Source organism: Wyeomyia smithii, chromosome 2 (genome assembly GCF_029784165.1).
Source record: "Wyeomyia smithii strain HCP4-BCI-WySm-NY-G18 chromosome 2, ASM2978416v1, whole genome shotgun sequence".
Classification (NCBI taxonomy): domain Eukaryota; kingdom Metazoa; phylum Arthropoda; class Insecta; order Diptera; family Culicidae; genus Wyeomyia; species Wyeomyia smithii.
This window is the reverse complement of record NC_073695.1, coordinates 248750167-248763737: the sequence shown is the minus strand read 5'-3', so window position 1 is coordinate 248763737 and position 13571 is coordinate 248750167. Positions and strand designations below refer to the sequence as shown.

Sequence of the window (13571 nt, the reverse complement as noted above, 5' to 3'; positions counted from 1 at the left end):
GAATCTCTTGATGGCCATAAACATCTTTTACAGTATTTGACTGAAAAGATGTATAAATTTTATTTTTTTGATGCCAAAAACGAGAGACCGTTTAAGGCTGTTTTAAAAGGTCTTTCAAATGACCAAACTATTGAGGAATTTAAAGAATGTTTGTCAGAATCACTTGGTTTTGCTCCCAACCAAGTAATTTTGATGAAACGAAAGGCAAATGCCAAAATTAATCAAACTGGAATACACCAGGAAAATTCCTTAGTACATTTTGATCGTACCAAAGTAAATAATTTGAAATGTTTGGAAAAAGCACGTATTTTATTTAACGTTCAGGCATCACCAGCACTTTCATTAGCAGGTGTGTCTGTAGGTAATAATTTAAATTCAGATAACAAATTTCAGACAAAAAATCCTGTTCAGGCAACACCAGGCTGTTCATATGCCAGTGTCCTTACAGGTAATATTTCAAATTCAAACAGTAACAAATCATTCGTGTTTGGTGCTGAAAAGTCAGCCAGTATTGATTTAGGTAGTCCAACTCCAGAAAAGATTGAATACCTACAACAATCCATGCTGCAGCTAATGTCCGTTTTGTTGAACTGTAACTCGATGTACGAGGCTGTTCAAGAAGGTATAAAATTTACAACTAATATTGTTATGAAATTGAAATTCAGCAATGATTTTAAATAATGCTGTAAATTTTCTAAATTGGAATGCTCGCTCTTTAAAAGCGAGAGAGGATGAATTTTTCAATTTTTTAACAGTCCACGATGTGCATATTGCAGTTGTGACTGAAACGCTTTTAAAGCCAAATATTAAACTAAAAAAGAACCCAAATTACATGGTTCATAGGTTTGATAGAATTGATGTTGCCGGTGAAGTTGCAATAGTTATCCACCGTCGAATAAAACATCGTGTTTTACCCCATCTTGAAACCAAAGTTATCGAGAGTTTGGGAATTGAAATTGAAACAAGTATTGGCATTCTATTTATAGCCGCAGTGTATTTGCCTCAATGCACTGGTGAGCGAAAAAAATATTTCAAGGGAGATTTGCAAAAACTCACAAGAAATAAATCTAAATTTTTAATCATCGGTGATTTTAATGCGAAACATCGATCTTGGAATAATGCTCAAAGCAATTCGAATGAAAAAATATTGTTTAATGATTGCTCGGCTGGATTTTATTCAGTTTTATTTCCAAATGGTCCTACATGTTATTCTTCTATTAGGAACCCATCTACAATTGATTTGGTACTAACAAATCAAAGTCATTCATGCAGTGATTTATTAACTCATGCTGACTTTGATTCTGATCATCTTCCCATAACATTTTCTATTTCCCATGAAACTATTTTAAATCCCACTAGATCTGTGTTAAATTATCACAAGACTAATTGGGATAGATATCGTGATACGATCGAAGAAAATTTGAATGATGATATTATTTGACAAAATAGTGCTGACATTGACAGAGCATTAGAAAATTTTAGCAGCTTAATACTCAATGCCCGGAATTTATCAGTTCCTAAGGCAAGAGTGAAATTTAATGCACCAATTATTGATAGTGAACTTCAACTTCTTATACGTTTGAAGAACATACGGAGACGTCAATACCAAAGATCTCGTGATCCCGCTTTGAAAATTATTTTTCAAGAATTACAAAAGGAAATTAAACATAGATTCACTCTCTTGCGAAATGAGAATTTCATGAGAGAAGTTGAACAACTAAAACCTTATTCAAAACCTTTCTGGAAGCTTTCGAAGGTTCTTAAGAAACCTTCGAAGCCCATTCCAGTCCTTAAAGATGGTGATTGCATTTTTCTAACGAATGAACAAAATTCTCAAAAACTTGTTCAGCAGTTTGAGAGCGTTCATAACTCCAATTTGAACGTAGTAAGTCCTGTTGAAAATGAAGTAAACCAAAAGTATGATCAGATCTCCACCCAAGAATTTCTTTCTGAAGAGGTATTGGAAACAAACTTGAATGAGGTGCGAACTATTCTCAAAAAATTCAAAAACATGAAAGCACCAGGAGATGATGGGATTTTCTATATCCTTATTAAAAGACTTCCCGAAAAATTTCTTGATAAAAATTTTTAACAGATGCTTTGCACTAGCACATTTTCCTACGAAATGGAAAAAAATGCCAAAGTCACTCCAATTTTAAAACCCGAGAAGAATCCAGCTGAGGCATCAAGTTATCGACCAATTAGTTCACTTTGCTCTATTAGCAAACTTTTTGAAAGAATAGTTCTCAATAGAATGATAACACATATTAATGAGAACTCAATTTTTGCAAATGAGCAGTTTGGTTTTCGCCATGGGCATTCCACTACTCATCAGTTACTTAGAGTAACAAATATGATTCGAACTAATAAATCTGACGGCTATTCGACTGGATCAGCTCTACTAGATATAGAAAAGGCATTCGACAGTGTTTGGCATAAAGGTTTAATAGGTAAAATGTCAAATTTCAGTTTTCCGCTTTACCTTACAAAAATGATACAAAGTTATTTAACTGACCGCACTCTTCTGGTTAACTATATAATGGTAAATCTGATAGATTGCCTGTTAGAGCTGGTGTGCCTCAGGGGAGTATCTTGGGCCCAATCTTATATAACATTTTTACTTCTGATCTTCCTGATTTACCACCAGGTTGTGAGAAATCTCTGTTTTGTGACGGTACAAGCATTTCCGCAAAAGGAAAAAGCCTTCGTGTTATATGCAGTCGGCTACAAAAAAGTTTAGATATATTTTCTTCATACTTGCAGAAATGGAAAATTTCCCCTAATGCTTCTAAAACACAGTTAATTATTTTTCCTCATAAGCCAAGAGTTTCATTTCTCAAACCCACCCACGTTATAAGGATGAACGGTGTGGTCTTAAATTGGTCTGATCAAGTTAAATACTTAGGGCTAATTTATGATAAGAATCTTACTTTCAAGGAGCACATTGAAAATATCCAGTCAAAGTGCAATAAGTATATCAAATGTTTATATCCTCTTATCAACAGGAATTCTAAACTTTGTCTCAAGAATAAACTGTTAATTTAGAAACAAAATTTTAGGCCAGCAATGTTATATGCAGTTCCCATCTGGACAAGTTTTTCGTACAACCAGGAAGAAGACACTTCAAAGGATTAAGAATAAACTTTTGAAAATGATTTTAAAGCGTCCTCCCTGGTTTAGCACGAACGAGCTACATAGGCTCACTAATGTAGAAACATTAGAAAATATGTCAAGCCAAATTATCAACAAATTCCGACAAAAATCGTTGCAATCCTCAATTGCAACGATTAGCTCACTTTATAGTCAGTAAGATAGTTTTAAGTTTATTTTAAGTTTTGTTTTATTCCTTTTTTCCTTGACAAGTAGGTTTAATAATTTTCCTACAATTACATTAACCTAATTGCGAAGGCTAATAACATTCAATAATATAAAAAAAGCGTACAAATATATATATATAATAGTGTTGAAATGTCATCATTTGTGGCAGAACACACAATACTAATTCTGAATAGATATTAGTACATAAATAAATCATTACAAACATTCCCCCCCCCCCCCCCCCCTATTAAAAAAAAAAAATTCTTGAAAAAAATTATACACACAACAAATATTTATCTGTCACGGCCCTTTAAACACCTTTTTGAAAAAAGTTTTTTCTATCGTTTTTTTCTCAATAGTTTTGTTTTAGTTATTCAAACATTGTTGTTTAGCAATTTCAAGCGAAATTGTCCTGATGATTCTGAAGGGACACATGACTTCCATAGGTATTTAGACCAATCTGGCTCAAAGTTTATTTTTGAAAACGGCGTGCATGTTTTAGCAGTTAAAATCTATTCAAAAGCTTCCATCTTTACTAAGATTTTTTTCTTATAGACGAGTTGTAGAAAATTGATGTTTATAGTTAAAAAAAGTCACTGAAAAAACTAATTCCTTTTTTTTTCAATAGTAAATCTAAATTAAATTACCGAAAAAAGTTGAAAAAGTTTGACCCTTTCTAAACCGACACGGAGATTTACTTATGGGGTAGTCAAGCTCATAAAGTTTCACTGAAAGCTGAGAGGGTGTTGCAAGCATTACAGATGAGTTTGCGATTAGTAATCCCTCCAAATTGGATGACCGGTTCATCAACCCAAATGTCAAGTTGATCCAGGTTAAACACGAAACGAACTGTGGCTTTCGATCAATTTAAAATTGAGTGCACACATGCCGCTGCAATGTGCAATTCCGTGTGCACAAACGTCTAGGACAGAAAAGGTGCGGCTGATTTTCCGCACACCGGAGAGACAACGTTTTAACATCGGCTTCGAATTAACGGTTATGCGGTAAGCGGCAGGTGTCGGCAGATTACCACCTTATAAAGATGTTTTTAGCTCGTGTTCATCGCTGCCGCAGGGATACCACAGGCGAAAGGAACAACGGAGGCTGGACAGGTGATGGGAAAACACAAAAAAGGACTTCACAAAGCTGCGGGTTGAGACGAGCAACAGTTTGCCCTTACCCAAATGCATACTTAATGCGTCAGTCGAAACACCAGCTAATGCTGCTGCTGGTAAGAAATTTATGTGAAAGGGAAAAGGAGCAAGGTCATGCGGAATGTGTCGTGTACTAGAGATGGTCGGGTTTGATGTTTTTCAAACCCGTACCCGACCCGAACCCGATTTTTTTTTCGGTCGAAACCCGAGGCCGACCCGAACCCGAAACTTTTTTTTTCGTTCAAACTCGAACCCAACCCGAACCCGAAAATTTTATTCCTTTGAAACCCGAACCCGACCCGAACTCGAAGGTGTGAAATCCGAACCCGACCCGAACCCGAAATTTCATAGATTTTATAGTCGGGTTTCGGGTTTTCATACCCAAACCCGACTTGTACCCGACATTTTCAAACCCGAGCCCGAAAATATTTTTTTCACAAAACCCGAACCCGACCCGTACCCGACACTTTCAAAAATTTTCAAACCCGAACCCGTCGGGGTTTGAAAACCTGAAACCCGACCATCTCTATCGTGGACCGGCCAATTTCGGTGTTCTGTTACTGTGCAGGAAAGAGGAAATTGTCTTCGTGCGGGTTGATTGAATAATACAGAAGGAACCCCTTTCGAGCTAAGTTGAATGTCGCGTTCATTATTTGTCAATTTTGCAATAATAAACAAACGATGACACAACATTAGCTATCCACACCGCGGTATTTTACCCCAAAATATGTATTGCCTACGACATCAGCTCCGTCTTGGTTATGTTGACTGCCCGATAACCGATAAACAGTCCTTATGACGTTGAGATTGGTAAATGTAACCTCCTGAGATGTGAATATTTCAAAGTGGGCCAATAATAGTCTACCAGCACCGCGGTTCATTTTAGCTCTAGCAGGCTTGTAGCTTCAATGAAAAAAAAAAAAAAAAAGGAAAGCACGCAATAAGTGCGTACTCGTGCAAGCCGTTCTTGGTCCCATTTCGTGCAAGTTTAAGCTTTCTTTGTGGTTCTGTATGATAACCTTCTTTATCGCAGACTGGTTCAAGTCGAACGACGATTGTTGTGACCCTATTATTAGCTTTGTTCTGCTACTGCTTTTGTTGGATCACTTGTGCACTTAGTTTCAGGCAACTTTCGTATCAGCAATGTAAAGTTGACAACAAACTGAGACAAGAAACTGAGTGAAATTGAACCACAATTACAAAACATTCCTAACATGCATGAAAACCAAAAGGTCTACTCTCTAAACCCAATTCCATACAAGCACGGCATTAATCTCTCTACAAGATTCAGCAAAAGGAATGTGCCATCACGAAGATAGTTCGATTATGACAGTTTCGTCGATTCATAAAAATTCTGATTATTCTGCACAACTTTCGACTAGGGTTTCAGTTCGTTCCAGTTAATTTAATTTTATATTAGTTTAGTTTATTTGCCTATCTTTCATGGTTGTTTGTCTCATTTTTTTCAATTTCAATTCGTGCTCCAGATCTCCCCGGTTACATATTCTCATCGCAGCTTTACGAGTATATGTATTTATTCGAAATTGCCACGTAATTTTGACCGCCCTTCATCAATTTCGGTTATTTGATATCCAAGATTTATACATATTTTTCCTCTGTTGAATTGAATTTATCATTGTTTTTTTTTGCATTTAATTATATCTCGTATGTATTCTTTTTTGTTTCAATGTGCCATATCTGTTTCAAATATTTTACTCACTGTTTTGCCTTTCTCCTAGAAAGGTATAGCAATCACTGGAAAAACCAAAGGTATAAAAATGGTCCCAATGGCCGAATGTCATATACCACTCGACCCCTTTCGACGAACTGAGCATTTTCTGTATGTATGTATGTATGTGTGTATGTATGTGTCACTTTTCTCAGAGATGGTTGGACCGATTTTCATGAAATTAATTGCAAATGAAAGGTCTAGTTGCGCCATAGGTTGCTATTGAATTTCATCGTAATCGGATTTTTAGTTTAGAGGTTATGTATCAAAATGTAAAAATCACGAAACATCAATATCTCAGAAACCACAAAACCGATTTCAATAAACCTGGTTTCAAATGATCGGGCTGTCTCCAGAACCCTTAACTATTAAATTTCGTTATGATTGAACATATGGTTCAAAAGTTATGTAAAGAAAAGTTATCCTGAGGTTGTTTTAACTCACTCATTATTCTCAGAGATGGCTGAACCGATTTCCACAAAATTAGTGTCAAATGAAAGGTCTAGTTGCCCCATAGGTTGCTATTGAATTTCATTGTAATCGGATTGTAACTTTGGTCGTTGTTAATAAAAATGTGAAATCACATAATGAAAGTAAACATATTGACTTTTTCCTAACGATCACTGGCTAATTTAAAGGGTAGAAAAGTGATCCAAATAGCCGAATGTCATATACTACTCTACTCAGTTCGACGAATCAAGCATTTTCTGCATGTATGAATGTCTAGGTGTATATGTTTGTGTGTGGGTGTGTACGTGTGTATGTGCACCTTTTTTTCGCATTCACTTTTCTTAGAGATGGTGTGACCAATTCTTTTTATCTTGGTGTCAAATGAAGGGTCTATTTGCTGCTTAGGTTACTATTGAATTTCATTGTAATCAAACTTTTAGTTTTAGCGCTGCGTCAAAATGTGAAAATCGCTCTTTTATCTCAGAAGCTATGAACATAGTTGAATTCAAATTAATGGGCTTTTAAACCCTTAAAAAATGAATTTCACAATGTTTAAAAATGTGGTTCACAAGTTATAGAAAGAAACGTAACCCGCAGACTGTTTAAAACTATAGCTACGATCAAAATATGTGGCCTCAACACCATTTAAACTTGATATTGTACTATTTCAATGTTTGCGGCCTTGCTCGGGATTGAAGTTGAAATAAAAAGTCATTTCTATTATTTCACTTTTTGCCTTTCTCATAGAAAGGTATAGCAATCACTGCAAAAACTAAAGGTATAAAAAACTAAAGGTATAAATGTGCTCAAAAAGGCCGAATGTCGTATATATCACTCGACTCAGTTCGACGAGCTGAGCATTTTCTGTATGTGTATGTGTGTGTGTAACGCTCTCCCAATCTCACTCGATTCTCTCAGAGATGACTGAACCGATTTCAATGAAATTAATTGCAAACGAAAGATCTAAATGCCCTATAAGACCCTATTGAATTTTATTGTAATCTGATTTCTAGTTTAGAGGTTATGTATCAAAATGTAAAAATCACGAAACATCAATATCTCAGAAACTACACAACCGAATTTGAATTGGTTTCAAATGAACAAGCTACCTAAAAAACTCTTAAATTTTGAATTTTATGAAGATTGAAAACGTGGTTCAGAAGTTATGGAAAGAAACGTGTTCTGGAGACTATTTGATCTCCTCATGTTTCTCAGAGACATGGACCGATTCTCATAAAATCAGTGTCATGTGGAAGTTCTTTTTGCCCCATAAGACTCTATTGATTTGTTTTGCAAACGGATTATTACTTTGCCTGTTATGTTTAAAAATGTGAAATCCAGCTATGAAAAGAAACATATTCCGAAGACTACTTGGACACTCACTTTTCTCAAAAATGGTAGAACCGATTTCCATAAAATTAGTGTCAGATGGAAGGTCTAGCTGCCTCATAACACCATATTGAATTTTGCTCTAATCGGACTGTAACTTCGTCTGTAATGTATCGAAATGTGAATATCACGATACTTCATTATCTTAGAAACTACACAAAAGATTGAACAATATTGATATCAGATGAACGGGCTAGTTAAGGGTTAACTAATGAATTATGATTGAACACGTGGTTTCAAAGTTTGGCTGCCCTATACGTTCCCTTTTCATTTGATTGTAATCAAACTCAAGCAACCGTTATGTATTAAATGGTTAAAACAACGAAAGTCTAATATCTCAAGTATTACACGACTTATTTGAACATAAGTAGTGCCATACAATCGAAGCATCTCTCAAACTTACAAATAACAAACTACATAACAATTTGATATACTGTTCAAAAGTTTTGGAAAGAAAAGAAATTCAAAGACTATTCAACACTATACCTGCTTTGATCAATATATATGGCCTCAACATGATTTAGATGTGGTATCGTACTATTTGAACGTTCCCGGTATCGCTCGTGATTAAATTGTTCGAAATTAAGAGTCATTTCTTTTATTTCGCTATTTCTGAAGCACTAACATTACGTCAAATTTCATATTTTATACTTCAATTACAACATCAATATTTTAGAACCCAAAGAGTGAATATTCCTTTATTGGATTGAAGCGTCCATGTAAATTTACAAATAATTAGTTTGAATGAGAAAGGCTGAGTCTGACCGCTAGGTGGATTAATTTGGGTTTTTAATATTACAGCTGAAGTATTTGATGTCCTCTGTTTGTTCAATTTGTTGTCAACCTAATACTTCATATGTTGTTATTATTTGTTATTTTTGTCAATCTCCGGTACAACACTTTTCAGCATTTTTCCTATTTTCTGAATCAAGATATTGCGTTGACTTCGTCTTGCCTATTATTGTCATTCTTTTTGACGTAGGACAACGGTTGTCTGGAAGTTAGAGGCGCAAATTGAAAATGTAGCAATGTGAGCATAGAAAACGTGGTCAGTAATTTCTTATTAGAGTTTTTGGCATGAATCGATCAGAAATTATTTTACGATTGGGTTTTAATTAACACAATTTTAATTAATAAAAAAATTAAAACTAAGCACAGTCGACACTAAAGTGTACAGAGGATTAGACTGTGTAAACGATTTGTAGTTGTATTTTTACTCGCTCGAGTGCAAAACGACACACCGGAAATATAACTCTTAGTAGTCACGTATAAAAGCTAACATGCAGAAACATAGTCTTCATCTGTGATCTTCCGGTCACTTGCTACAGTAGCAAAAGAATAAATTTTGATTGATTAGCAGCAAGCACTTGCAGCAACACTAGCTCATTCGATTGCAGACTTCCATACCGGACGGACCAACAGAGGAAACCGGTGAACCTCGGCGGTTTGCTTGCTTGCAGTGTGTCTGGAGAAATAACAAGACAACCAGAATCATCTCGGGTTATTGGCAATTGGCAATCCAGAATGACGATAAATTATACAAACTTGTCGGTGTCACTATTGCGCCCCAAAATGTTATAATTGAAATAATTGATATTTTTCAATTTCTGACAGGTCAAACATGGCGAGTTGGTTTCGAAATATCCGTCTATCTGGCGACTGTTATAGAGTATTTTATAGCTGCAAAAGTGTTGGAAATGTAAAAAAACTGTGCCACAAATGACAAGAGAACAAGAATCATCCAGTGTCATCGATAAATGGCAATCCGAAATGACAATAAATTTAACAAACTTGCCGGCACTTTTTAGCGCCCTTAAGTCATAAAATTGAAGTAGTTAATATTTTTCTTACAGTACAGCCAAAACGTTTTTGATAGTGATAAAACTATAGTAGTCCTACGTCAATCATGCAGTCGTGCCTTGGATATCACCCTGCTACTAAAGATATTTTAATTATTATGTTACAGACTTTTGCAATATTCTATCTGTCAATTAAGACATCGGAGTTGGAAATCTGCTCAGTGTTGGTAATACAATAAGCACTGTGTGTTTTGTTATTCACCTTTCATTCCAATGTTACACCTTGGTTTTAGTTTCCGCAGAATGTTTCTTGATATAGTGCGGTAACACGTAGTTCTACGTCAAAGCATGCACGATAAAATAAAACTAACGAACATTGTGCGTTTTAAACTTCAAACAGAATTTTTTTAATTTGTTTAATATCAAACAAATCCATATTAGAGTACGGCGAGCATATGTTACAGTAGGTTTTCATATATCAAAAATACTAACTTCTTTGTGTTAAGAGATAGAGGAGTGGTCTATTCGGCAAAGTTTTAGAACGTGCAAAAAGATGAATCTTTGCTGAACAAACAAATTTCCTATTTTCATTGGGTACAGAGTTACAGAGTATTGTCTGTAAAAGTTACTTAAAACTTAATTTTTTGCACTTATTTTTTGTTAGTTACATTTTACAAGAAAACGTTGTTCTAAAAAAGCATTCGGGCATACAAACCACACTTTTTTGTTGAAGGCAACACATCTCCAAGATTTTTCCTTTCAAAGTTATAGCATGTTTTAGCTTATTTTTTTCGATAATTTTAGGAACGTACATATTAAAAATAGGCAAGTAGAATCATGATGTCAATACTTTTTCCCGAAGTTTAGCTCGAGTGCTCAAAACAGTTATAAGTTCCATCCGTCCCAATCCACCTTATCTTTATTCTACACGTTGTGCTCGCCTTACTCTAATATGGGTGGATTAGGACAAATGGAACCTTAAGGAGTTCATAGTACCGTGGAATGAGATGAAATTGATCACCTGAAAATTCTTGATAAAAAATAATCAAAAGATATTGCTCTTACAACACTAGGCAATGTTAACGTGTCCTTAAACGCCACCTTTTCATGATTCACATACCTGTCAAAGTTAACCCTTGCATGTCCGGTGCAAGAAGCTAGTTAATTTGAAATTGTTATAAAAATTGATCAATTTCACCCCATTCCATGGTACTTCAGCTTAACTTCAAGGAAAAGAAATGACATCATGACTCCACTTGCCCCTTTTTAACCTATACGTTCTTGGAGGTATCAAAAAAATAAGCTAAAATATGATATAACTTTGTAAGGACGAGTCCTGGAGATATATGGTATTTGGCAAATATGTGTGTTTTGTATGCCCTAACAATTCTCCCGAACAACACTTTCGTGTAAAATGCAACAAACAAAAGTTGAGACCAAAAAATTTACTATTAAGTAAGGTTCATGTAATATCTATTTTTCCATCTTTTCTATCTTCTATCTATCTATCTATACATATAAAAATGCAGTCCGGTCTGTCTGTCTGTCTGTCTGATCTAAATAGACTTGGAAACTACTGAATCGATCAACGTGAAAATTTGTATGTATTGGGGCCGAGAAAGGTTCCTACGATAATTTGAGAGCCCTCCCTCCTCTGGAAGGGACGGGTCCCATACAAATGAAACATACATTTCTGCACAACTCAAGAACTAATCAAGCAAATGAAACCGAATTCGGCATTTGGATGTTTTTAGGGGTAACAAATATGAATGTTTTTAGAAGTAAAAAATATGTCCATAATGGTTTGGCACCCCTCCTTATTATGAAAGCGATGGGTTCCATACTTATGAAACGCAAATTTCCAAAACCAACTAATTGGAACCAAATTTGGCAAGTGAATGTTTTTAGGGGTAACAAATATGTCCATAATGGTTTGACACCCCTCCCTTTTCTGCAAGGATGGGGTTTCCCACACATGAAAAAAAATATCTGCACTTCTTGAGAAATAATCAAGAAATGCAACCAAATTTGATATGTTGAGGTTTTTGAGAGCAAGAAAAATTAGCATGGTGGTTCGACACCCCTCCCTCTTCTGAAGGAGCGGGTTCATGCAAATGAAAATCAAATACAGTCAAACCTGTTTTTGTGTGAGGGATAGGGACCGCACAAAATAAATCGCATAAAAAAATCATTTGAAACTTCACGTGCAGTTACAAAACAATATTTCCACAATATCAATAAAAAAAACTTTTTATGCGGTGGATAGGGACCGCATAAAAAAATTCTCAGTTAAAAATAACTCGAAAGTTGTTGATTCTGATTTAGAATACCTATGAGAACAATTTTAAAACATCGGATTGATAAACGTAACTTTTTAAACATACTAATCCTTTCAACCGCTTTTCTTCGTAGGCTAGCAATTCGTGACTTTTCCTACGTAAAACTGACACAAATAGTAATAGTAATGCGTTGGAAATCATTCCAAGAATTGGGAAAAATAAATGGCTGAAAATGTTGTCGGAAGTGGTCCTTTTTCATAAACCGCACAAAAAAAAATTCGCACAAAAACAGTCGCACAAAAAAAATAATCGCATAAAAAAAGTCGCACAAAATAAATTTTGCACAAAAAAAAGTCGCACAAAAACAGGTTTGACTGTCCTCACAACTCAAAAACTAATCAAATAAAATGGAACCAAATTTGGCATGTTGAGGTTTTTGGGAGCAAAAAATATTTTCATGGTGGTTTGACACCCCTTTCACTTCTGGATTTGAGGGTTCTTAAACAAATCAAACCCAAATTTCTATGGTGGTTTGACACTCCTCTGTACTCTGGAAGGGGAGGTAGGTCTCTCATACAAATTAAACAGATATTTCGACCAGGTTCACCGGAAAACAGCCACCAGGTTTTCCGGAAATGATCGGGTCGATGCACAGGAGCCAAAACTCGACTCCAGACGCCACTTTTAATTTAAGATGGAAACTTTCGGTTTCTAATATTGGTGTTTCCGGAACCAAGATGACGCCCAGAGGCCAGAAAATGTCTCCAAATGCCATTTTGAAACCCAGGCTGGCGACTTCCGGTTTCTGGAAACAGCGGGAAGTGACCAAATACCACCGTATATGAGTATTTGTTTTTTTTGTTTATTGTTTATTGTTTATTGTTTATTGTTTATTGTTTATTGTTCATTGTTTATTGTTTATTGTTTATTGTATTATAAAAACGCCATTTATTGTTTGTTTATTGTTTATTGTATTATAAAAACGCCAAAAGTAAGGCCTTGTTCTATGGAACAATTTTGCTGAAGACATTGAGTACATAAAATCAATTTTTCACAGTCAAATCTAGGACGATCACGATTTTTCGGGCTTAGACCACTGTGCACTGTGGGATTTTCAAATAAATCTTTCCACCAATTGTTATTGTCTTGAAATATAATCCTTGGAATGTGTAGAAACTATTTTGCAAGTTATTTCATGAAATGGTGGTTGAAAAACGTGCTTTACAATAAGTATTTCGTCATTTTTATATCACTTATTTGTACTTTACAACCTTTAAAAGGGCATTACTCAAAAATGTACCGTACGATGATTTTGAAATTTTGACCAGACATTCTGGACGTCATAACCAATCAAATGGTGCATTTTTTTATAATAACGGTCTGTGGGGGCACCGTGGGATGTTTTATCATCATCAATTTTAAACGTCATTCTGGCTTCGGCTCATTAGCACAA

At 35.2% G+C, this 13571-nt stretch overlaps 1 protein-coding gene across 1 annotated transcript in view; it reads left to right on the top strand.

The window, feature by feature from the left end:
• Positions 1 to 13571, top strand: part of LOC129723298 (macoilin-1) — a 29391-nt gene that overhangs the window by 10741 nt on the left and 5079 nt on the right. The window lies entirely within an intron of this gene.